The sequence below is a fragment of the Alligator mississippiensis genome, chromosome 2, assembly GCF_030867095.1.
Source record: "Alligator mississippiensis isolate rAllMis1 chromosome 2, rAllMis1, whole genome shotgun sequence".
Taxonomy (NCBI): domain Eukaryota; kingdom Metazoa; phylum Chordata; order Crocodylia; family Alligatoridae; genus Alligator; species Alligator mississippiensis.
The window spans coordinates 196,936,971-196,962,649 of NC_081825.1; the positions used below are offsets into that span (position 1 = coordinate 196,936,971).

At 47.7% G+C, this 25,679-nt stretch overlaps 1 protein-coding gene across 4 annotated transcripts in view; it reads right to left on the minus strand.

Annotated features, from left to right (window-relative positions):
- Positions 1-25,679, minus strand: part of STK33 (serine/threonine kinase 33) — a 102,027-nt gene that overhangs the window by 72,770 nt on the left and 3,578 nt on the right. The gene's annotated exons all lie outside the window — the stretch shown is intronic.

Consider the following 25,679-nt stretch of genomic DNA (forward strand, 5'->3'; position numbering starts at 1 on the left):
GAAAATGGTGGCGATGTGCTTTTGAACTAAACACCTTCTATGTGTTTTCGTTCAAAACCACACTGCCGCTATTTTCTCAGTGCTGACATGCATTTCACCGCTTATGCAACTGCAAGCAATGCAGCAGTGGGTGCTTTTCAAGGTGCCTGGTGCTGTGGCACTTGCGTGTGTAAAAATGCCCCAACTGTCCATCCAGAATTAAGAAAGCAAGCAAGAGAATAAAAATTATTACAGTATGATGAAAAGATTATGCTTAGTGAATAAAAATGTCAAGGATGAAGGTTAATCATCATACCTTGCCATCAAATATAACTTTACAAATTCCTTTTTAAAAAGTATCTATTACGTACTCACTAAGAGAAAGAAGATATGCAAGAAATAATGTTCCTTATTTACTGCAGGCATAGACTTGTTGTGTGGACACAGGCTTCAGGTTTTATACACCTGACAGTTTGGTTTATTTAAGGACTTGTTCTAGCAAATGTTCCCCCATTTCCCAAACACTATGGCCCCCTAGCAAGCATTACATTTATCATGCAATTAACATGTTAATTACCCAATAAACTGTAACATGCCATACATGCAAGCCATTTATCAAGTGATAAAAACAGTAAACTGGCCAGAAAAGGGTAAAGCAGCATCAGAGATATTATTTGTTAAAAGTGGAACAACTTTGTGGCTTGTTTGCATCACACTTTATTTTGAATGTATCGCACGTTACCTTGGAAAATAAAATTATCCTATAAGGTAAGTCTGTGTCTTGTTTCCCAGTCTATATTCTGGCCTTTGATGTTCTGGTTACAGTGTGATACAGGAGCAAGAACTCAGGCTAGAATGGGCAAGGAATAAGATAGGGAGTACTCATTAAAGCTAGATGTTTCCTATCAGCTAGGTCACATAAGCTTTATACTAAAGCAGGGGTGGGCAAAATACGGCTTGTGGGCCAGATCCAGCCCACCAGCCCATTCTATCTGGCCTGCAGGGCCCCTAAAAATTTTATAAAATTACTTATTATTTGTCCATGGCTGCCTGTCTAAGCTGACAAGGTGCCAGTGGCAGCAGGACCCAGGAGCAGCAGCAGCAGGCCCAACCAGCTCTGCCCCACCCTCAGCCCGACCCACAGGCCCCAACCAGAAGCCTCGCAACCCTAGGGCTGATACCCACCTCCCTCCACCCAAGAGTGCGGTCAGATAAGAACAGGGGGCAGGGAGGACCACTGGAGATCGCCCCACTATGCGGGGGCCGAGCCGGCTCCTGCTGCATTCTATGATCCTGGTCATGCAGTGGGGAACCACATGCTGCTGGAGCACCAGATGGCTGGGCGGGGCAGAGGGGAGAAATAGCGACGGGGAAGTAGGAAAATGGCAGTGGCAGCAGGTGGTAGGGGGAGTAGCAGCAAGTGGGCAGGCAGGAGTGCAGCAATAGCTGGGCTGGAGCACAGGGTGAAAGCATGGGGCACATGCCAGTGGGGACCCAGGGCGGAGTGGCAGGAACATGGAGCCCAGGCTGGCAGGGGCTCTATGGAGCCGAGCAGGTTCCCCCCTCTTCCTGCCAGTGCAGCAGGAGCCAGCCCAACCCCAGCGATTCCTGGCTGACTCCATGGTATGCGGTGCAGGCCAGGCCAGCTCCAGCACTACACAGTCCCGGCTGGCTCCTGCTGTGCTATACAGTCCTGAACATGCAGCCAGGAACCATGTGATGCTGTAGCGGTGGGTAAAGGGAAGCAGTGGCGGGTGAGCAGGCGGGGGGTGAGGAAGCAGCAGGTGGGCAGGGGGAGGAGCGGTGGGCAGGGGAAGCAGTGGTGGGCGGGTGAGGGAAGTGGCAGTGGCCAGGCAGGTGGGGGAAGTGACGCTGGTTTGTGAGGATGGGTGTCTTCAAGAAGCCCAGCACGGCACTCCTGGTGCCCAACACACTCAGCACTACACTACAACCACCATCCTCCCACATTGTACACCCCACACAATCCCCCTGCACCTCACACACCCACACCCCCATGCACACCCCACACCCCCTCACAAACCCCAGCCAGCCTCCCCCGACACGCTCAAAGTCCCTCAAACCCCATACTTACCCACACCATACATATCCATATACATACCCACATACACCCCACATACACACCCACTCCCCCACAAGTCCCACACCCACCCATGCCTATCCACCCCCACAAACACACCCACACCCTCCCCCATGCCCCACACACACACACAGCCCCCCACACACCCTGTATCCACCCACCCATAACCTGCAAACCCCTCCATATCTTCCGCCCTACAATATATAAAAGTAAGACTTCATTTTAAGCTATTATGCAATCACCTCTATGTACACTACACAAAACACATTTTTGATTTTTAGATGTTTGATTTTTAGAATATAATTTTTTCTGGTTCCAAGATGGCAACCTCCTTAGGAGTACTTCCAGGGGCAAGGGGAGGAACTTCTGGTGGCAAAGGTTAGGGGCTGGGGGGGGTGGAACTTCCAGTCCCAAGATGGCAACCAAGGGGTGGGGCACCTGTCAAGGGGCAGGGCTACCCATGGGACCCTCAACAGCTCACCAAAACTTGTTAAGCAGCCCTCCAGCCAAAATAATTGCCTGCCCCTGTACTACAGTATTTAGGAAACTAGCTCAACTGTGTTAATTTGTCCCACTGTTAGTGAAAGGTTGTCAACCACTGCCCTAGAGTAATAACATGGGTACATACTCAAAGGGGTTGTCATTGGCTCACCTTCAGGCTGGAAGTATGTATAAAGTGGGGTTCCACAGGGATGTCTGGAGCCTTCTACTACTGACTACTTCAACAGCTTGACAGTGTATTTTAAATTTGTAGCTGTTAACAAACTGGAAGGAATTACAAGTGCTCTGGCGGACAGGATCAGAATTTAAAAATATTTTGACGCACTAGAGAAAAGTGTGAAATAAGCAAGACAACATGCAAATAGGACATATGCAAAATATCATACTTAAGTAGGTATACTTAACTACACAAATATAAAATGGGAAACCACTGATTAACTAGCAGTTCTTCAGAAAACAGGTTATAGTGGTTCACATAGTGAACATGAGTCGAGGATATCAAGCTGCTATAAAAAGACACCACTATACTAGGATGTATAAACAGAAGTATTGGCTGTAATACATGAAGTAATCCTTCTGCTCTACTCACAATGAGTAAGGTCTTAAAAGTAATGTGCCCAGTTTTGGGCCTCACACTTTAAAAATGCAGACCTGGAGAACATCTGAGAGAGAGAAAGAGAGGTCTAAAACAGATGACCAATGATGAAAGAAAGAATTGTGTTTAACACTGAAAAGAGAAGACTAAGCGGAGATATGAAAATAGTGTGAAATGTGCAAAAAGGTTATTGTAAAGAAGAAACTTACAAACTACTCTCCATAATCATTGAAAATATGACAAAATAAATTGCTACAAGGAATATTTAGGTAGATATTAGAAACTTTCAAACTGTAATGACAGTTGAGCACTGGAATAGATTAAGTAGGGAGGTTATAGAATACCATATTTTCCAGTGCCTAAGACAAGGTTGTTTCTACTGCAAAAGGAAATCTAAAATGAGCCCCATAATGAAAAAAAAATGAAATTACTGTAATAAAAACTGAATACATGCAATCAAATTGATGTTAATTTTATACTTTGGAAAGGGATTTAATCTTATACACAGCTGCACCCATAGGCGACGCATAGTGGGGGGCACGGGAGAACATGGGGGCGCAGAGAGAAACGCCGGTGGCACTTCCGAGTTTGCTGCCGGCACTTTCTGTTTGAGAAAGAGAAAGAGAGAGAGACAGAGAGAGAGATCGGTCAGCAATCAGCCGCTGGGGGACCGCCAGGATCAGGAGGCACCAGTCGCCCAGGGATGCACCAGATAATGCAATATTACCCATTTATTTGGTCTTTGTGCAGCATGTGTAGAAGGAAAGAGAAGGTATGATGTTACTTCTAAATAATAACTGACATTTCACTCAATCCAACATGAAAAAGAAAATCACTGTGACTCTAATTAGGCCTGGAATGAAAATTAAGAATGAATGGAAACATACAAAATATTAAATCCTGATGATCATCATAACATTCAAATAAAATAGTAACAAAATACATAAGATAAAAGCAAATGTATCTGAACAGTGACATTCTTATATAGAAATAATGAATTTTAAAAAATTTGAGGGATAGCTACAAGATCTACAGTTCTATATTAAATTCTGTCTGAGAGGTTTCAAGCATGCAAGGAAGTCCATGAAAAATCTGAGTGCTTTACAATATTCAAAGCCAGTTCATTTATGAAACAGCAAGACTGCAATGCCTTGAACCTACCTTCACATAGCTATGCAGACGTTGCTTTGTACTAATTTCATTTTTCTTATTTACATCACTTAGCCCTTACTTTGACAATATTCTCAGTGAAGACACTAGTTATTGTGCACAAGGTCTTCAGGATCAATTGTCATGTGTCATCATCAAGAGCAATGGCTCTAAAGGAATATATACCAAGGGAGCCAACAACAGGACTGAACACTAGTTCTATAACAGGAAAGGAGTAAAGTCAAGTTACACAAGCATAGGACAGGACTGACTTCCAGAAATTAATTCTTTCTTATCCCAGATTGAAAATTATTTCTCTGTAGCCTTTGGTGAGTCACTTAACCTCTCTGCCTAAATTACATTATTTGTAAAATAATAGTAATGCTAATTTCCTACTTTACTGGACAAGTCAGAATTAATTAGTCCTGTAAAATGGCCTCAAGATGTCATTCCCCTATTAGAATTCATTATTACTGTTGTCAGTGCACCACTAGTAGATAACATGACATTAGTGCTGATAGATCAATTAAAAATGTAAACAAGAGGGTTTTTTTAGTGTTCATTTGCAATGCAGGTAGCCTAAATAACAGCTTGTCATCAGCCTAGCTATGACCAGGCATCAATGCTAGGTAAGTCTTTGTGACAGGGGGCCTACTCGGGGCCTGATCTTAACATCAGCCCACCCACCTAACTAGGGCAGTCTGCCCTGTCTTGCCTGCCACTTGTTGTAATAGACTTGTTGAAAAATGCAGGAGGCTGTCCATTTAATGCCCCAATGTCTGGGGCAATATACACGGCTCCGATCTTCCCTATACTGTGTCCCATGCCTCGCAGATGGCATCATAAGTTGATAATAGCTCCAGCCTGTTGCCAGGCCAAACTCTGCCCCTCGTAGGGCCTCTAACATTCTACTCACACACTCTGCCCCATCTCACAGGGCGTCTTTCATAGTGCCCCTCACTGGGCCACTAGCAACCCACTCTGCTTCATGAGCAGCCCCCTCAGGCAATCAGGCTTAACTACTCTCACTCTGGCCAGTCCCTATGGAGCCCTTTGGGTCACTCGAGCAACCATAATCTACGCGGCACTGGACTTATGCCTCACGCTGGACTGAACTCCGCCCCTAGATACAAGATTTTGCACCTTCAATACCAAGTCTGACATAAAAAAAGGGGATTTCAAAATGTTATAGACAGTATTTAATGTGCACTCTACCTACTGGCAAGACAACAGTTCTTCTAACACACCCTGAGACAAAAGCAGATATCTTGATACATTGATACTGTTATCATTAGGGACCTACCACATTCATGGGTCCTGGTGGCCGATTACATGGCTGTGACAAAGCCAAGACCCCCGATTTCATGGCCATATCATATCATATCATATCATTCCCACCCACACACTTCAGGAGATGGGCAGTCTGCATTTTTTTTCTCTTTGCTCCCTTCTCCCTCCCCCATCCTTCTAGGAGACAGCTTTCTGCCAGCTCTTTACTAATTTGGAACTAACCATTTCATGAGAAACTGCCAATTACATGATTTCCGTGAAATCCATGAAATAGTATTTTTGGTACGTCCCTAACTATTGTAGAAATACTTCTTTCCCTGTTAAACTTGCTCTAGCATATACTTTGCATGTATTGCTTGTTTCTAAGGGATCTTCAAAAATGCTTTTGCATACATTTTTTCAAAAATACTGTTTTCTACTCCATGTCTAGTGTTCCACGTTTTCAGATTTTACTGCATTTCACCGGTAAGTTACCAGATTTTTTATTGAAGTTATTCGTTTTTTATTGATTTACATCCATTTTTCAGTGTAAATCAATAAAAAAACAATCGGGAGGGGGTGGGCGGTGTCAGGAGCCACACGTGGAGCAGGGGGAGAGGGGAGTAACAGTGAACGTGAGGAGGCCAGGGGAGGGTGGCTGGAGCTGCTGCCTTGGGGCTCAGGGTCTCCTGGCTCTGATCCTGGGTGGGGCCGCAGGAATCCCTCCCGGGGCGGGCGGGTCCCAGGTGCACCCCACGGCTCCAGCTGTAGCCCTGCCCCAGGCACTGGAAGCTGCGAGCCCTGCCAGGGGGCAAGAAGGAGAGCCCAATCCTGCTCCCTGTGGCAGGTGCTGCACCCAGCTGCTCCGCACAGGCCCGTAGGGCTCCCAGCTCTGACTCCCGGCGGTGTCAGTGCTAGGGTTATAGTCGGGTCCCCCCACCCTCTCCGCATCTAGCCATGTGCCACTGCGCCCTTTCCCCAAGTGCCAGGGTAGCCTGGCAACAGGGGGAACGGGTGCAGCGCAGCCCGTCAGCCACCCCTTGGGCTGCAGCAGGAGCAAAGCGAGGGGAGCTGTTAGCGGGTGTGGGGCACGGGAGTCATGGCTCTTGCTGCTGTGCGCCCCTGGGAAGGCTGTGGGGCCGCCCCGGGGTCTTCTCAGGGGTCACATGCCCCCAGATCTGCATGCGGAACGAGAGCAGGCTGCTGCTGCTGGCTAGGACCGATGGTGGCACCAGGCTCTTCCTGGTGTTCGGGGCAGGCGGGAGCCTGCTCTTGTCATGCGTGCAGATCTAGGGGCATGCGACCCCCTTGGCAGAGCCCAGCACAGCTCTAGGCCGCAACCCTCCCAGGGGCCACACTGCAGCAAGAGGCACACCCCTCGCTTTGCGCCACACACTCACTAACAGCCCCCCCCCCACTTTGCTCCCTGCTGCAGCCCCAGGAGCACCCAACGGGCTGTGCCACACCCCTAACCCACCCCTTCACTAGTCCCAGCCTTACTCCAGTCCCTCCCTCCCTCACCACTGCGGGAACGTATTATTATTTTCCCTTGAAAAATTCCCAGAATTTTTTTTTTAAATAAAAACTGAAAATGTGGAACACTATCCATGTCAAAAGAAAATGTAAACAACACAAAAGGGACAGAAAAGCCAGAACCCTGGAGTACCCAGCCCCTGGAAAGGGAGAAGCAGGTGTCCAGGTAGCTCCCACAAAAAACTGACTACCACTTCACTCCCAAATCACCCTGGGATGTAACCTGGGTACACTGCCAGGAACTGAAATAAACTGATGAGCGGGGATCCTGGTTTTCTCTGTTTAAAAATTACAAATTCTCAATTTTAAAAAAATCCTAAATTCTCTAATTAGAAAACCCAAAATCCTCATTTTTCCATGATTAAAATTAAATGCCACTATATACAGGTATCAGTTGAACCCAATGTTTTATTGCTATATTTATTGATATATTTTTTAAAAAGAAATCTTCATATTTTCCCAAGCAGGAAGCAACCGTGACCACCTAAAACCTGAGATCCTGCTCCTGCCTTTGTTTCAAGGTAATTTGCATCACAGATCCTCACAGGAGGTGACAGTCTCCATACCAGCTATGAACTGACTGCCCAAAGGAGTTTTCTATCTATTGACTCCTCTGTGAAATCCTATGAAATATGAACTTTAATATGAATCCAGGAGAACTTTTACAATCTTTTCTCCAATGCCTGATGAAGGGTGTTTGTGCCCAAAAGCTTGTAATTTTTTTTTTGCAAAAGTCTTGTTGGTCTAATAAAAGATATCATCTCTACTATGAGTCCTGATTGATATATTTACAATTTTAAAGCAATTTGGAAGTCTACCAGTGCCTCAGTCATTATAATAAAATAAACTCTAAATACCTATATATTTTAACATTTGATGTTGGGGTTTTTATCATAGAAAATCAAAATTCGCACTGCCCCCTTCCCTCACCAGGACATGGGTCCAGCTAAGGTTGTCCCCCCTGCCACTCTGTGGCATTAAGCAGCCCTGATATGCCGGTGCCCCTCACTCCCAAGGCACAGCCCCCCCAAGCCCTGCTTGTGCCCCTCATTCCTAACACGCAGCTCCCCCATCCCCACCAGTGCCTCTCACTCCTGACCCGCAGCCCCTGGTCTTGCCAGTGCCCCTCACTCCCTGCAGCCCCCGCCCCCCTTTCCCACAAATGACTCTCACTCCCAATCCACAGACCCCCACCCCTGCCCTGCTGGTGCCCCTCAATCCCGATCTGTTGCCCCTGCCCCGAGATCCCAGACCCTGTGTACGGGGCAGAGGGAGTGCCCAACCATAGGTGATGCCATAGGTGATGCACCAGGGTGCCGTGGGGAACCCATACCCCCCAGATTTGTGTGCCCACAGAGGGGCATGGGGCTGCAGCCTGGCCAAAATGGGGAGGTGAGACTCATTGCTGCTACCGCCACCACTGGGACCCCAACACCAGGTGTGCCACCGGAAGCATGAGGAATAATGGACCGGGGGAGAGGGGGCCATGCTCGCTTTACCTCCTCTCACCATTAGCCACTCACATGCCAGGCTGTGACTCTACCTCAAAGGCGAGGTGAGGTAGGATGCAGCGTAGGTGGCCTGAGGGGAGTGATGGTGGCAGCTCGGCTATGGCAGTGGGATAGAGCTGCGACCTGGCACATAAGCATCAGGAGAAGGTGAGAACAGCATGGCCCCCTGCCCAGATGCATTATTCCTTGCACTGTGGCAACACAGCTGGCTCAGGGATCCTAGCGATGACAGCAATGAGTCTCTCCACGCCCCCCCATGCTGGGTCCTGCCCACTGGGCTGAGGAGGTGGCTCCTGCCCATGCCAGTCCAGCCAGACCGCAGCCCCATGCCCCACTGTGGGTGAATAAATCTGGGGGGGGGACATGCCCCCCCCCATGCCCAGACATGTTGCCTATGGCACCTGACCCCTCCCTGGGAGTGTGTGTAGCTGCAGGGAGCTGGCCCCCCACCAGCTCCCCGCCAGATGAGCTGCCCAACTCTGACCTGCTCCCCAGCTGGGGCCCATGGCTATATGTTCCTGCCCTGGCCCAGGGCACTGCACACCACCCCAACTGGGCAGCACTCTCAGTCCCAGCCACTAACCCTGCCCCACTCCCTCCCTTATTGTAAGTGCTCAGCACAAGCAGCCGCCACCTCAATCTGAACCGCCCCCATGTTGCCTATGCCCTCCGCCCCTCCACACATCACCTATGCCCTCCTTCTACAATTTACTTGAGGGGATCTGCAGGAGCCGCTCTCCACCATGCTGCCACATGTGTACCTAAGTGATGCCCCCTTCTTGTGATCACCCTCCTCCCACTCCCTCCAGCCCCAAGCAGCCCCTTGCAGGCTGAAACTCTGCCAGCCTGCAACGGGAAACCTGCTGTTTTCCAAGTTTTCTCCTTTAAAGGAGAAAATCCATATTTTTCCACAGCAAACAGAAAACCCGTATCCCTGATGATGAGTGGCTTGGGGAAAACCAGCCTTTAAAAGCAATGAAAACTTGGGCAGCCCTAGAGCACCCAGCTCCCAGGAACCCAGAAGCAGGGATTTAGGCAGCCCCTCCCCACAACACATACAGCCAGGTACCCCTTTTCAAGGTATCACCACACATACTTCAGTAAAGTGCGGAAATGATCTTCGTCAAACTTGATGTCAATGAGAAGAGTGATCAAAAAATTGCAACTGTAGGCAACTAATATCTTCTTCTTGCTCTTCCTTGGTGTTCAGCCAATTGGAGCTTTCCTCCCTGGCTCTGGGAATATTGGAGAAACTGCAACACGCACCACTAGAAGTCAGGAATGGGTATTCACTACCACTCCCTGCACTGCACTGCAGCATCTCTGTAGTCTTGAAAAGCCTCAAAACCATATGTTCATTTCAGTACTGTGTCATCTGCATAGCATGATAAATTTCATGTGATGTGATATTCTGGTAAAGCAGATCCAGAGCTTACAAAAACTTTTTTTATTTAAATAATTCAGTTCATTACAGAATGAAAGTGTACTAATTCATTCCTTCTTCAGCCAAAATTCAACTAAGGAGGAAGGAAAGAATTCAGATTCGGAGTAATTGTAATTGCATCTGAATGATGTACACTTCTTCAACAAATTTCTATAAAATTAAGAGAGATATATTTTCTTTAAATAAAATGGTTTACATCACAAGAACAAGAGTTGCATTACAGAATCATAAAATGATGGGGTTGGAATTAAGAGATGTGAAAGGTTACATTTTTAAATATTTAAACAATAAGTATATTTATACCGGTAATGCATTACCGCTTAACGTTTAGCAGAGGACACAGCCTGGCAGGGAAGGTAAGCAGTGCAGTGCCTGAGGAACAGGAAGGTAGCAGGGCAGGTGGGAGGGAAGGAGGGAGAAAGGAAGGAAGAAGCAAGGGGAGGACTAGTACTCATAGTTAGTCTACTCCCTCACAGCAGCCGCCAGCATACTAGGAGAGAGGGAGTAGACTAACTATGAGTACTAGTCCTCCCCTTACTTCTTCCTTCTTTTCTCCCTCTTGTTCTTGTGATGTAAACCATTTTATTTAAAGAAAATATAACTCTTAATCATACAGAAATTTGTTGAAGAGGTGTATATCATTCAGATGCAATTACAATTACTCCAAATCTGAATTCCTTCCTTCCTCCTCAGTTGAATTTTGGCTGAAGAAGGAATGAATTAGTACACTTTCATTCTGTAATGGACTGAATTATTTAAATAAAAAAAGTTTTTGTAAGCTCTGGATCCCTTGCGTGCTGCCGCCACCCCCAGCTTCGTGGGGGCTGTGCTCTCTGGTGGGGCTTGCCACTGCCTCCTCCACCGCCATCAAAGGCTCCAGGGGGCAGCTCCCAGCAGCGTCCAAGAGGATCTGTGCGTGGGCTCCAGCTTCCTTCATTGCTGCCTGGGGCCTCCCTGCTCAACACACACACCCCAGCCAGGACTAGGTATATGTTATCAGTTAACCATTTAACCAGTATAATTAGAGGAGGTTAAACAGATAATTTTTAAAATGATATTTATAATCCCTAGTTGGAATGGACCTCACAGAGTCATTCAGTCCAAACCCCTGTTTAAGGTAGAATCATCCCTGACTAGAGCATCTCAGTCAAATGTCTGTTTAATCTGGTCTTAAAATCGTCCAAGAACAGAGATTCCACAACATCACTGGGTTACCTGTTCCAGTGTTTAACCACCCTCATAGTGAGATAGTTCTTCTTACTGTACAACCTAAACTGGTTGTAGGGAGGCAGTTAGACGGGGCAAAGCTACCATGGAGCTGAGGATGGCAACCCAAGTAAAAGACAACAAGAAATTGTTTTTTAGATATATAGGGAGTAAAAGGAAGACCCAGGGAGGAATAGGACCCCTGCTAAATGGGCAGAAACAATTGGTGACGGACAGGGGGGACAAGGCTGAACTCCTCAACGAGTTCTTTGCCTCAGTGTTCCTAAGCGAGGGACACGACAAGTCTCTCACTGGGGTTGTAGAGAGGCAGCAGCAAGGCACCAGACTTCCATTCATAGACCCTGAGATGGCGCAGAGTCACTTGGAAGAACTGGATGCCTTTAAGTCGGCAGGCCCGGATGAGCTCCATCCGAGGGTGCTGAAGGCACTGGCCGACATCATTGCAGAGCCACTGGCGGGAATATTCGAACGCTCGTGGTGCACGGGCCAAGTCCCAGAGGACTGGAAAAGGGCCAACGTGGTCCCCATTTTCAAAAAGGGGAGGAAGGAGGACCCGGGCAACTATAGGCCAGTCAGTCTCACCTCCATCCTTGGCAAAGTCTTTGAAAAAATTATCAAGGCTCACATTTGTGAGAGCCCAGCAGGGCAAATTATGCTGAGGGGAAACCAGCACGGGTTCGTGGCAGGCAGATCGTGCCTGACCAATCTAGTCTCTTTTTATGACCAGGTTACGAAATGCCTGGACACAGGAGGAGGGGTGGATGTCATATACTTAGACTTCAGGAAGGCCTTCGATACTGTATCCCACCCCATACTGGTGAACAAGTTAAGAGGCTGTGACTTGGATGACTACACAGTCCGGTGAGTGGCGAATTGGCTGGAGGGTCGCACCCAGAGAGTCGTGGTAGATGGGTCGGTTTCGACCTGGAAGGTTGTGGGCAGTGGGGTCCCGCAGGGCTCGGTCCTTGGACCAATACTCTTTAATGTATTCATCAGTGACTTGGACAAGGGAGTGAAATGTACTCTGTCCAAGTTTGCAGATGACACAAAGCTATGGGGAGAAGTGGACACGCCGGAGGGCACGGAACAGCTGCAAGCAGACCTGGACAGGTTGGACAAGTGGGCGGAAAACAACAGAATGCAGTTCAACAAGGAGAAATGCAAAGTGCTGCACCTAGGGAGGAAAAATGTCCAGCACACCTACAGCCTAGGAAATGACCTGCTGGGTGGCACAGAGGTGGAAAGGGATCTTGGAGTCCTAGTGGACTCCAGGATGAACATGAGTCGGCAGTGTGACGAAGCCATCAAAAAAGCCAATGACACTTTATCGTGCATCAGCAGATGCATGACAAATAGGTCCAAGCAGGTGATACTTCCCCTCTATCGGGCGCTGGTCAGACCGCAGTTGGAGTACTGCGTGCAATTCTGGGTGCCACACTTCAAGAAGGATGCGGATAACCTGGAGAGGGTCCAGAGAAGGGCCACTCGTATGGTTAAGGGCTTGCAGACCAAGCCCTACAAGGAGAGACTACAGAAACTGGACCTTTTCAGCCTCCACAAGAGAAGGTTGAGAGGCGACCTTGTGGCTGCCTATAAGTTCATCACAGGGGCACAGAAGGGAATTGGTGAGTATTTATTCACCAAGGCGCCCCCGGGGGTTTTCATAGATTTCATAGACATTAAGGCTGGAAGGGACCTCGGAAGATCATCGAGTCCAGCCCCCCGCCCAAAGGGCAGGACGTCAGCTGGGGTCATAGGATCCCAGCAAGATAAGCATCCAGTTTCATCTTGAAGGTGTTCAATGAAGGCGCTTGAACAACCTCCGGTGGCAGGCTGTTCCAGACCTTGGGGGCTCGGACAGCAAAGAAATTCTTCCTTATGTCCAGCCTGAAACGATCTTGTAGTAGTTTGTGACCATTTGACCTCGTCATCCCTTGGGGCGCTTTGGTGAACAAACGTTCCCCCAGATACTGGTGGTCACCCCTGATAAACTTGTAGGTGGTCATCAGATCACCCCTGAGCCTGCGCTTTTCCAGGCTAAAGAGCCCCAGGGCGCTCAGCCTGTCATCGTAGGGTCTGCTTCCCTGACCCCTGATCATGCACGTGGCTCTTCTCTGGACTCTCTCAAGCTTCTCCACATCCTTTTTGAATTGTGGAGCCCAAAACTGGACGCAGTACTCCAGCTGCGGCCTCACTAAGGCTGAGTACAGGGGGAGAATGACGTCCCGGGATTTGCTTGAGAAGCATCTATGGATGCAAGCCAGCGTTTTGGTCGCTTTACTAGCCGCAGCATCGCATTGCAGGCTCATGTTCGTCTTGTGGTCAATGATGACCCCCAAGTCTCTTTCTTGCATAGTGCTAGCCAACATAGCACTGCTGAGCCTATAAGGATACTGCGGGTTTTTTTTCCCAAGGTGGAGAACCTTGCATTTATCGGCGTTGAACACCATCAGATTCTCATCCGCCCACTTGCTGAGCCTGTCCAGGTCAGCCTGGATCATCCGCCTGTCTTCTGGTGTGGATGCTTTGCCCCAAAGTTTGGTGTCATCGGCGAACTTGGCCAGTCCGCTTCTGACTCCAGTGTCCACATCATTAATGAAGATGTTGAACAGTATGGGTCCAAGGACAGAGCCCTGGGGGACCCCACTGGTCACAGGACACCACGATGAGTGACTTCCATCAATTACTACCCTCTGGGTCCGACCCCGGAGCAAATTTTCCAGCCAGTGGATCGTGGAGGACCCAAGGCGACAATTGGCCAGTTTCTCCAAGAGACGATCATGGGACACCAGATCGAAGGCTTTTTTGAAGTCAAGATATATGACATCAATCTCATCTCCCTTGTCCAGGTGATAGGTCACCTGGTCGTAGAAGGAAATGAGATTGGTCAAGCAAGACCTACCCGCAACAAACCCGTGCTGGCTATCCCTTAAGATGTTGGCGTCGGTCAGTCCATTAAGGATGGCCTCCTTAATAAACTTTTCTAAGATCTTCCCCGGGATAGAAGTCAGGCTGATGGGCCTATAGTTAGCCGGATCCACTTTCCTCCCTTTCTTGAAGATAGGCACCACATTGGCGTTCTTCCAGTCTTCGGGCACTACACCAGAGCGCCAAGAGATTTCAAAGATCCGCGCTAGAGGCTGGGCTATGATGCTCACCAGCTCCTTGAGTACCCTGGGGTGAAGATTGTCAGGGCCGGCTGACTTGAAGGTATCCAGCTTCTCAAGATGTTCCTTCACAAAGTCAGCATTAATGGAGGGCAGGGGATCACCCTCACCCGGACTTCCCGGCCCACTAGCGGGCATGGGCGTCCCATGGGGCTGATGAAAGACCGACGCAAAGTACCTATTTAATAGGTTGGCTTTTTCCTGGGCGTCAGTTGTCAGTTGCCCCATCTGGTTCAGCAGGGGTCCAACGTTGCCCCTGCTTTTCCTCCGGCTCCCCACATATCTGAAAAAGGACTTTTTATTGTCCTTGATGCTCAAAGCTAGCTGGAGTTCAGTTGCAGCCTTGGCTTTCCTGGTCTGCTCCCTACAGGACCGGACCAGTGCAGAATAATCCTCCTTGGAGGTGACTCCCATCCTCCATCCTTTGTAGGCCTTTCTTTTTAGCCTCAGGAGGTCTGCTAGGTCCCTGGAGAGCCAGGGGGGCTGCTGTGCCCTCTTGCTGCCTTTCCTCCAAGATGGAATAGACTTAGTTTGTGCCTTGAGGATCGCTCCCTTGAGGAGCAACCACTCTTCTTGAACTCCCCTCTCCCTGTGGTCACAGTCCCTTAGGGCCTCACTGACAAGCCTCTTGAGCTTGTCAAAGTCGGCTTTCCTGAAGTCAAGGACTTCCGTGTTGCTGACTGACTTGCCAGCTTTTCAGCGGATGGTGAAGGTGATCAGCTCGTGGTCGCTGTCACCCAGCTTCCCATCGATCACTAGGTCGCCAACTAGGTCATCCCCAGTAGCCAGCACCAGGTCGAGCAGCGCTTTGCCTTTCGTTGGCCCATAGACTTCTTGAGTCAGGTAGAGGTCATCCACGCACGAGAAGAAGCTCTGCGACCGCTCAGATTTTGCTGAGCGATCCTCCCACGAGATGTCTGGGTAATTGAAGTCACCCATGACAACCATGGTCCTGGAGCAAGCTGCCTCAGCCAGTTCCTGGGCAAACTCCTGGTCTAGCTCAGGACTTTGGGTGGGAGGTCTGTAATAGACTCCCACCATTGTGTCCCCTGTGCCGTGTTCCCCACGGATTTTAACCCAGAGGGTCTCCAGCCATCCACCCTGGTCACCAATATCGGCTTGCAGGGATGGGTAGCTTTCCTTAACATAGAGAGCTACACCCCCGCCCCTTTTCTCTACACGATCCCTCCTGTACAGGGTATAGCCATCTATCCCTGTGGTCCAGTCATGGGTGGAGTCCCACCAGGTCTCCGTTATCCCTATGACATCGTAATTGTTTGCACTGAGCAGGAGGATGAGCTCCTCCTGCTTATTCCCCAAGCTCCTGGCATTAGTGTACAGGCAGGCAAATGCCCCCTGGGGGGCTCCTTCCTTGCCCACAGATTTTACCAGGGCTGGGGCTGGGGTGGGCTCCCTTGAGTGCCGTGATCCGCTGGCTTTGCAAGGATTGCTCAGCGGGCCAGCAGTGGCGGTAGTCCCCCCATCCCCCAGCGGGCTTAGTTTAAAGCCCGGTGGAGCAGGTCAGCCAGTCTGGCTGAGAAGAGCCTCCTCCCTAGGGGAGAGAGGTGGAGACCATCTCTTCCCAGCAGCTCGCTGCCTCTCTCGCCAAAGAGCGGGCTGTGGTCATGAAAGCCAAAGCCTTCCTGACGACACCAGCGCCGCAGTCTTTGGTTGACCACATAGATCCTCCTGTCCCTTCTCAGCCCATAGCCTGAGACTGGGAGGATCGACGAGAACACCACCTGTGCCCCCAGACCCTTAAGCCCCGCTCCCAAATCCCTGTAGCGCCTCATGACCTGGCTGGGAGTGCTCCGAGCCGTGTCATTGGTGCCCACATGAATAAGGAGCATGGGATAGTGGTCTGTGGGTTTGAGGAGCTTGGGGATCCTCTCCGCAATGTCCCGGATGCGGGCCCCTGGGAAGCAGCAGACTTGCCGGGCTAAGGGGTCGGGGTGGCAGATTGGCCCCTCCGTCCCCCTCAGGAGGGAGTCTCCCACAACAAACACCTTACGTTTTGTCTTGGGGAGAGCAGGGGCGGGAGCTGCAGTTAGGCCCATGTTGCCTGTGGGGGCCGGCAACTCAGCAGGCTCTGCTGGGGCGGCAAGAGGTGCGTACCTGTTGCTCAGTTCTGGCGGGGGAGGGGCCTTGGTGCGGCGGGCCTTAGGGCCCTTGACCACCTTGGTCCCTGCCCCTGGCTGGACACAGCAGGAGGTCCCAGAGTCCTCCTCTGGCCTGGAGGGAGACTGTGATCTACCCTCTGCCTCCCGGGGAGAAGGGCCTGGCAGTAGGAGTCTATCTCCTGCTCACAGTCCCTGATGGCACGCAGTCTGTGGACTGTGGCCTGGAGCTCCTCCAGCTGGCGCGCCAGAGACCCCAAAAGGGAGCAGACCCCGCAAGGGGAGGTTGCCATGCTCCCAGGCCCCAGAGCCTGAAAAAGGGACAGGCAGCCCCCACAGCCGAGAGCCAGGGGCTCCGTCTGTGTGGAGCCCGGAACCAGGGGCTCCGTCTGGGTGGCCGTCTCTGAGGTGCCGGGGGGGGGGCCGCGGAGCCCGAGGGGACCCTCGGGGTGCGGCGCGTGCCCATCTGTGTCATGCCTCTGGTAGGCTGGCTACGGCTGGGACTGTCTACCCTGGGGGGTGCGCAGGCAGGGTCCAGCGCCCACCCGCACTCCCTCCCGCGCCGGCAGAGAAGCACGCCTGTTTGTGCAGCCTGTTAGTGCGGCTCTGGTCGCGTGGCTCCCTGGGGGGCTGGGCGAAGTAGGGGCCTGGGCGGGGCTTGACCCGGCCCGGCTCCACTCAGCCGCCGCCTCCCACACACACACTAAGGGGTTAGCCCCTTCTCTCCACAGGCCCCGCTTACCCCGGCTGCGCTGGGGGTCAGCAGCTGAAGGGTTGCTGGAGGGTTTCTGGGGGGCTTCGGGGGAGCGGAGGCGCAGCGAGCTTTCACCCGCGCGTCTCTCGCAGCTCCCGCGTCTAACTGGGCTTTTTCCCGGTCGGCGGGCCCTTTTAAACTGCGCGCATGCGCAGTGGGCCTGCCGTCGAGGGAGCTGCTCTTAAGGCAATAAGGGGGCTCTGCCCGGGATTTGGGGGACCCTGCCTTACTGGAGGGGGGCTGGTGAGTACCCCCCCTCCTCTCTCTCTCTCTCTCCCTGGGGGGCTGGGCCAAGTAGGGGCCTGGGCGGGGCTTGACCCGGCCCGGCTCCACTCAGCCGCTGCCTCCCACACACACACTAAGGGGTTAGCCCCTTCTCTCCACGGGCCCCGCTTACCCCGGCTGCACTGGGGGTCAGCAGGGGGGCTCCGCGGCTGCTGGAGGGTTTCTGGGGGGCTTTGGGGGAGCGGGGGCGCAGCGAGCTTTCACCCGCGCGTCTCTCGCCGCTCCCGCGTCTAACTGGGCTTTTTCCCGGTCGGCGGGCCCTTTTAAACTGCGCGCATGCGCAGTTGGGTTACAAGAAACAATGGCCACAAGCTAGCAGACAGCAGATTTAGATTGGACATTAGGAAGAACTTCTTCACAGTTAGAGTGGCCAAGGTCTGGAACGGGCTCCCAAGGGAGGTGGTGCTCTCCCCTACCCTGGGGGTCTTCAAGAGGAGGTTAGATGAGTATCTAGCTGGGGTCATCTAGACCCAGCACTCTTTCCTGCTTATGCAGGGGGTCGGACTCAATGATCTATTGAGGTCCCTTCCGACCCTAACATCTATGAATCTATGAATCTATAAATTTCCCTTGCTGCAGTTTGAGACTGTTGCTCCTTGCCCTATCCCTGGCAGTCACAGTATAGCCAATCTCCATCCTCCCCTCTTTAGACTGTTATCAAATCTCCCCGTAGTTTTCTCTTCTAAAGACTAAATAATCCTAGTTCTTTCAGCCTACCTCATAAGTGATATTGCCCAAGCCTCCAGTCACATGTGACACTATAGGCATTTTTACATGCGCTCCTTATGTGACACTGGGTACTTTTAATTAGCGAGCAGTGCTAATTAAAAGCGCCTGCACACCACGTGTTTCAGTGGTGCAGCACATCCCTGTGCTGAGAAAAGGGTGCCAGGGTGCTTTGAACTAAAGCACATTAAATGTGTTTTATTTCAAAGCACACTGTTGCCATTTTCTCAGCACAGAGATGCACCATGCCACTGATGTACATGACACATGAGACTGCCAGAGCACATCATCTGAAGTGCTCCAGCAGACTCGATTAATTGAGTCTGCTCTGACACACTGGATTTCCAGCGCTTCAGACCACGCTCCCCACACGTGTGTAAGTGACCTATTAGTCTACCTAAATTTGGGGCCAGATTTTACAGGATTATTGCAGGTAATTTGGATATTTATAAAGAGTAAAATTAACAAATGATCTTGTAAAAAATGTAAAACCTGCCAACATATCTCCACCATTCCCACAATAACACCCCACAACAGAACCATCACCATTCCTGGATCTTACATCTGCACCTCCAGAAATGTTGTATATCTCACCCAGTGAACTAAATGCCCTGATGCAAAATATGTAGGAGAAACTAAACAACTGTGTACCAGAATGAACGCACACTGAAAATCTATCGAAGACAAAAACACCCTGTTACCTGCAGGTGCACACTTCTCACAAGACAACCACTCTCCAATCTCTCAGTTCTAATCCTCAAACAGAATTTACAAAACACCTTCCATAGATGAGCCTATGAACTTTACTTCGTAAACCTACATGATACAAAAATCATGGACTTAATACAGACACTGGATTTATGGCACATTACAACCTGCCTGCCACCTGATAATCCCAGGTAACCCCTCTACATTTTGCCAGCTACATTCTATGACCAAGTCAACATCCCCTCCTTCTCCCCCCCCCCCCCGGCCACCTACCTATCTCACACCTATTGTTTCCCATTCCCTCTGATCCTCACTGCCATGTATCTGTATTTTTACAGACCTGCATTTTGCATATTGGCTTCTATTCCATTCAGGAGAACACAAAACAACAGCAGACTCTCCCAATGCCTGAAGAAGGACGTTTGTGCCTGAAAGCTTGCAAAGAACAATTTTTCAGTTTGTCTAATAAAAGATATTACATTTACCTAAAGCACCTTATCTGCCTATGTCCTTAGACCTACACAGCTAAAACCAACACCCCTGATCCTGTAAAGGACATTCAGATACTTTCACGAAGGAAAAAAAAAGACTGGTTCAAATGAAATAGAACTCATGAGTCCTTATATGGATTCAATGAAATATAACCCACTTATCTGAAATATATGAAAAATACAATACCTATTACAAAGACATCCAATTTCTTAACTGCCTACAGGACATATGTCCCAAGTCCTCTGCCTTGCTGATATAGCCCTGCTGCACCACGCACACATGTGGGCACACTCCCGCCACCACCACTGTACCACATGCCCATGTGGTCCCGGTCTTACCCTCAGTTCCCTGCACCATGCCACACTGCACCACCCCCTGGAGCAGGGACATGCAATTGAAGCCAGAGGAGGGAGGGGAAGCCTGGACAGCAATGAAGGGAGTGGTGGCTGGGGAGGCCACTTAACCCCTTGAGAGCCACATGCACAGGTCACCAGTTGGATAGCCTTGAACTATTATATTCCTATACAATAACTATAATGCTGGGCATTTTAAAAATTTCTGAAAGCTGAAGGCCATAGTCTAGCTCCAGAAAGGCCAAGACCACTCCCAAAGTTCTATTGCCATTTTCTTACTCTTACTTAAGAAGTGTGTCAGAAAAGAATATTATCTTAAAATATTTCTTTACCTATGAATCTGAATGTATAAGTCGGAATGGAGTTCACTTCATATCTTGATCATTTCAAAATTCTTCAAGGAATGAGTTACACTCTTACCTCAAAAAAGCCAGTTTACCCAAGTTAGAATTGCAACACATTATACAAACAGAAACATTAACACTACTCTAAACTTTCCAACTGCAAGGTTTTCTCAAGTTTCAATGAAGGCCAAAGGTATTAAACAGTGTTAACACGAAGAAATAACTCCCTTTCTCCAGTGGCACTGTACCAATTGAAATTAAGCCTAAACTATCTCAGTGTCCTTCAAAGTGGGAGAATTTTTGTAAGACACAAAAAGTCTGAAACAATCCAATTCAAAACTACAATGTATGATAATCTTCCATAGACCTCTCCCATTCTAGGTCTTCACACAAAAATCAAACTCCTGGTAAATTTAAGACTTTTGTTAGTTTTTCTAGTCATTTTAGAAAATGATCCAGTAAAGATATTCAATATCTTCTGGAAGTCTAGGCAAAGATAAATTATTGGACCAGAAACCTAATACAAGGTATAACAAAAGGGGCCTGAGAGACCCCATGGGCAATAACCAGAACCCCAAATGAGCTGAACAAGCCCACAATAAAACACAAAACTCAGCCCCAGAGCAGGAAGTGGCAGGGCAGCAACGATGCACAGCACCACCACTGCAGTTTAAGAACCAGCTGTCAATCAAGATACGTGGCACCGAGCTGATGACGTCAGCCCCCAGCACTGCCACAGGAAATTTAAAAGACACCTGGAGTGACAGGGGAAGAGAAGGAGAGCCTGCCTCTGCACCAGTGATGGCAGAGTCAGTGGCAAGTGTAGGACACCGAGGCAGGGAGAAGTCAGAGCCTCAGGGCTCAATATACACTGAACAGTCCATTTATAAAAAAAGATCCAGCGGCTTGAGAAAGCCAGGAGTGTTGCCAGCAGTCTACGAAGGGCATTAGCCAGGATAGAGGCAACCCTCCAAGGAAATAGGTTCCTCTTCATTTCTTTCTTTTGCAGTTTTTTTTTCTTTGAGGGAAGGCCACCTAGAACCAGCAGAGTCCTAAGGTGAGGGCTAAATCCCAAGTTTAACCCCTTGTCTGCAAGGAGGCAAGAGAGCAATCCAGACAAAGCTAGCAAGTACCTTCAGAATTCTTTCAGGTCAAAACCCGAATCAAGCCAGAACCCCACAGCAGTCCATTGTCTCAACACCAACGGCTGGTGTGGCTGGGGGTGTAGGGGAGATGGAGCCCCCTTCATCAAATACTCTTGGATCCGTGAGTACTCCCAAGTGGGACCCCTGTATTAAACAACACTGAACCCCTCCTATTCAATTGTTTATCATCAAAGTCATGGTAGGCAAGTTGAGGGGAAGCCTAACTTTGTAGGGAATCAAGAAAATCCCACCCCCGGATAATTGGGAGCATTACACAAGGCCTGGTTCTAATCCTAAATGGCTGGCAATTTATTTCCTAAAATATTTATTAGATAAAAACAAACACATGAAAACACAAGGCAGCACAGTACAGTAAAGCCTTAAAGATTTGGCTCAGGGATCAAGTCTAGTTCTACATCCTCAATATAATGGCATCCTAATTCTGATTGGCATTTTAGCACACCTACAATGAAGACATTTAAAAATATGTATGTTAAAAAAGACAAAAATGTTAAGGTTTGTGGGGGACTGATGTTAGCACGATTCAACATTAGGAATCTTAACAGTAGATTAAATATAATCTCACAGAGCAGCTCATTTATCTATGAACCAATAAAACGTTTGGACACCGTGTTAAAATGATGAGTTTTGATGACCCAGGATTTGGATATTTGAGGATTCACTGCTGAGTGAACAACCAATGCTACAAATGCATCACAGAAAATGGGCTTAACAGAAATAATTTGGAAGTTATCAGGATATGTTTTTATCTACACAATTGTTTGCTCTAGTATAAAGAAAAAAAATATGTATAGAAAAGAAAACAAAAACTGTGCCATTTAAAAAGTATTTGAATAACTTACAAGGACAGTAAAAACTTGAAACCCAGTCTGACATGGGCTTTAAGTGTACTGTTCTACTTAGTGTTTGTGCAAAGCTGCTATGAGCAGATGCTAACACTTTAATTAATTCTTAGGACCCTTTTATTTTACTATAGAAAAAGAATGCGAAATACTTAGGTGAGCTAAACTGAGCATCAAGTACACTGAGTCTGTTGATTGCAAATTGATTTTCTCACAGCAGGCTCTCAGTGCTATTTCAAAGAAGCATTTCATTAAGCGTGCATAACTTCTAATTTTGAACTACCCTGAACATGACAGAGAAGTCATGTTTCTCAAGTTAGTTTTAAAATACAGAAAATATGTTTGACACCAGATTCTATAGCCAAGTAATGTACAGTAAATTAGGAAATTAATTCAAACGCACATATTCTTGGTTGTGCAGCATTTAAGCTTGCTACATAACAACATGCTTGCAACAACACCACAGAAGAAACTGATAGAAAATCTAAGGTACCACCTGCTGGTTATCCTTAAGAATACTGTATGTAAGGGAATGCTGATTCTTGCATAGAGAAGCTTTTTTTTCCTGTATGAATTCATCTTTATTTTTTAAATGTATTTAAGCATTCAAGATCACACCCTTATGGAAGCGCACAAAATCCCGTCACCTTTTCCTCACAATAATGGACTATAGTACTGAAGATACACTAAAGATACAATTTTTTTTAACTGGCAGTTTCTTGTTGCTTTTCATATAATGCTGCATTCCCTGTGAGATTTAAAATGAGACGTGGAAATTAGGAAAGAGAATTAGTCCATTATTCTGCAGCCATGGCACAATGATTAATTATATTAGTTTATTACCCCTTCTAATCTAAAACCCTGCAGGCATAAAATTATTTCAGTTCAATATTCCAGAAGGGATTTGGAATTAGATTTATACACCATAATAAATTCCTGGAGGCAGCATGCACTCATCTACTGTAATAGGTGGCTGAAACTTCTATTTTCAATAATATCTAAATAGCATGCAACCTCCTGATCAAGACACAAGTAAACAACCATTTTGAATCAAGGGGGAAAAAAAGGTTATGAAGAGATTTGGGATGAACCAGATTAGAAAACTTTAAACTGTTGCTACTTAAATTTTGACTATGCCTAATCATTATATCTACTTTATTTGTTTATAAAAGCACCTACAATTTTAGCTATATTCTCACGTAGCTGGAAACATTAACAACTATTGAATACATCTTCATTGAATTATCCTTGTTTTGTAAAAAGCTGAATTTAATAAAGTATTTTTGTTGCTAGAATATGTACAAAACTTCTATGAGCTAGATGTTTCTCACAAATAAGTTTTTATGAAAAAAAAATTTCAATTTTGAGGATCAAGGATCCTGCCACAGTTTCATTGGCATAAGACACGCAAACATAGCCTTCATTCCTATTGCAATTGGTTTTTGTTCGATTCTAAATGGGTGCTTTAAATCAGCAATAATAAATGTTATTTTAACACCGTTTAATGTTTCAAAAAATATTAGACTTAGTCCTTACTATAGTCACAAAATATAAAGCAAGCACCCCTTCAGTTTACCGTAGCCACTGGTTAATATACCTTGGCCTTGGACAAGAGACCATGCCTTCTTTGTATAGTATTAAAAAACAAACAAATGCAAAGCCTTAAGCACGTTCTTAATTTAACATGAGGACATAGACCCCATCCTTTCAAAATAAGGTCTATATTCAGTGCATAGTGCACATACCTACGGAACGAGATGACATGACCAAAGACTTCTACTGCCATTACCATAAAATGACACAGCTAAATGGTCAAGTTGGGTATAACAGCAGCCAGTAGTGATGTTGAAGGACAAGCATACCCAGTTGCATTTAAACAATTCATCACTAGAGGCCTACCTAATTCAGGGCAGCTGCCTCCCAATTTAATGGTCCTGGAGCAATGTTGGGTGCCATTTTCGCAGCGGAGTGTGGGGGAGAGGCAGGACTTCAGGGGCCCCTTGGCCAATCATAGGTGTGGGAAGGGCTAACCGTGCTCCGCCACAAAGATCTCCCTCCTCTTCCCCCCTCCGTGCTTCAGGATGCCACAGCTTCCCATCTCTGTTTGCAGTTCCCCTCACCCAACCCCACTTGCTGGCTGTTTTCCCACTTTTTCATGGGGACCAGGTTTTTTTCATGGGGGTACCTACCAAATTGGCAGCTTCTGCAAAAATCACAACATCACAATTTGTTAGATCCCTAGTCACTACCAAAGAGAGTGACCAAATATCATCAATATGCCTTCTTAAAAGGGAAGTAAAAGTGAGATGACCTTTTCCATAATATGAGAGGTGTGAACAAACAAAGAAATAAAACACTGTATGCTGGCAGAGAATATTTTTAATACAGCAAGTAAAGCCAGATTATGGTAAAAGTACCTAAAGCAAAGAGATAAGAAATGAGAACAAAAGTAAAATACACTTATTTTAAGACAAAATAATGCTGTCTTTACTGACATTTTTAGAAAACTTTACTACCAAAAGAAATCACAGTTGTCATATATGCTTCATTTAAAAGATACATGAAATCAAGTACCTGTTTCATTACAAGGAGAGCTAAGAGTTTACACATTTACATTATGACAGCACAGTGCTAAGATTCAGTGACAATGTTTCCCAATAAAGCAGCCTCAACAGGCACAAATTCAAATATATTTTGTGATGTGTATGTTTCTTTTAAAGTTCCTATAATCTTTCAACCTTAGCAGCAGAACCAGATGCTTACATTTTTGTCTTACACAGCAGCCCCTCCAAAACAACTCAGCCCTTGCTAGCACCATGCCCTTAATTAGGGATGTAAATATTGCTTTAAAAAATATCTGTTTAACCTTCTCTAATTACATTGATTAAATAGTTAACTGATAACACAATGTCACAACCCAAGGGTGTGATTTTTTGTTTGTGTGCGCTTCGGTACTGCTAAATTATTTTCCTGCCGTTTATAGCTTTCTTTGCAGGGTGCATTTCTTCATTGCAGCACAGAAATGCGCGTTGCAAGGAGTTCCCGCCATTTGTATTTAAATTCGTGCCCCACTATTGGTCAGTTCTAAATTATTCCTACGTGGCAGCTAGCGATTGGCTTGCTAGCCATATAAGAGGCTTGAGTGGTTTCCACCCAAGTTGGAGGACTCCACGAACATCAGGAGGAGGAGACTTCACGTCTCGTGAAGATCTCTAAGCGCTGTGGAGCCTATTGGACCCAACGTGAATATCAAGAAGGCAACAGGGGTCTGATCAGCCTCTCGCCTCTCCCCGTTGCTGAGCACAATCCTCAACGTACCCTTCCCTGCGCACAAAGTTCCACGGAGCCTAGCAAACTTCGTGTGAGTGAATTGTGAGTGAACCCAGAGCTCTGTCCGAGTCCTTAAACTAGGATTTAAG